Genomic DNA, 790 nt, shown 5'->3' with positions numbered 1-790 from the left:
TCTCCTACTGATAGAAAAAAAGAATTTCATGTCTGCTTTCCAGGAACTTGTAGATTTAATATGTCTTTTACTATATGTCCTTAAAAATATAAAAGTGATGTAGAGGTAGCTACCCTTAATTTTAGCATTCTGTCTGGTCCATGAGCAAAAGAAGTTCAGAGGTGACTCCACACCCACCCTTAGTCACACATCTCCCACCTTACCATTCTGTCCTACTCTCTGCCTGCCATCCTGTCCCTGCCCCTCTCACATGCCAGTCCAGCCCCAAGCTCTGGGTTCCATGTCACCAGGTCCTCTTATTCTCCTGCATCCTTTCAGCAGCATACAAAAATTGTCTGACATTTTTCACTTCATTTCAAAATAAAAACAAAAATAAAATTCATCAGGGTATGGTGGCGCTCACCTGTAATCCTATCACTTAGGGAGGCTGAGACAAGAAGATTGCAAGTTTGATTCCTGCTTGTGCAGTGGGAAAGGCTGGGGTTATCAGTCAGTAGTAGAGCCCCTGCCTAGCATGCTCTCTTGGTTACTTTTCTCCTGTTGCTGATACAAAATACCTGGCCCGAAAATTAAGGATGGAAAGGTTTATTTAGCTCACAGAGGTTTCAGTCCGTACTTGGCTGGCTCCAAGTGTCTTAGTTAATTTTTTCTCGTTGCTGGGAAAAAATACCTGATGCCTAAAATGAAGGAAGGAAAGGTTTATTTAGCTTACAATTTGTGGAGGTTTCAGTGCATACTTGGTCAGCTCTGAGGCAGCGTGGCACATGGCAGAGGGCAAACGTTCATGGTG

This window comes from Chinchilla lanigera, unplaced genomic scaffold, assembly GCF_000276665.1.
Source record: "Chinchilla lanigera isolate Chin_1 unplaced genomic scaffold, ChiLan1.0 scaffold00013, whole genome shotgun sequence".
Taxonomy (NCBI): Eukaryota; Metazoa; Chordata; class Mammalia; order Rodentia; family Chinchillidae; genus Chinchilla; species Chinchilla lanigera.
The sequence above is the reverse complement of the archived record's forward strand: the minus strand, read 5'-3'. Positions refer to the sequence as shown.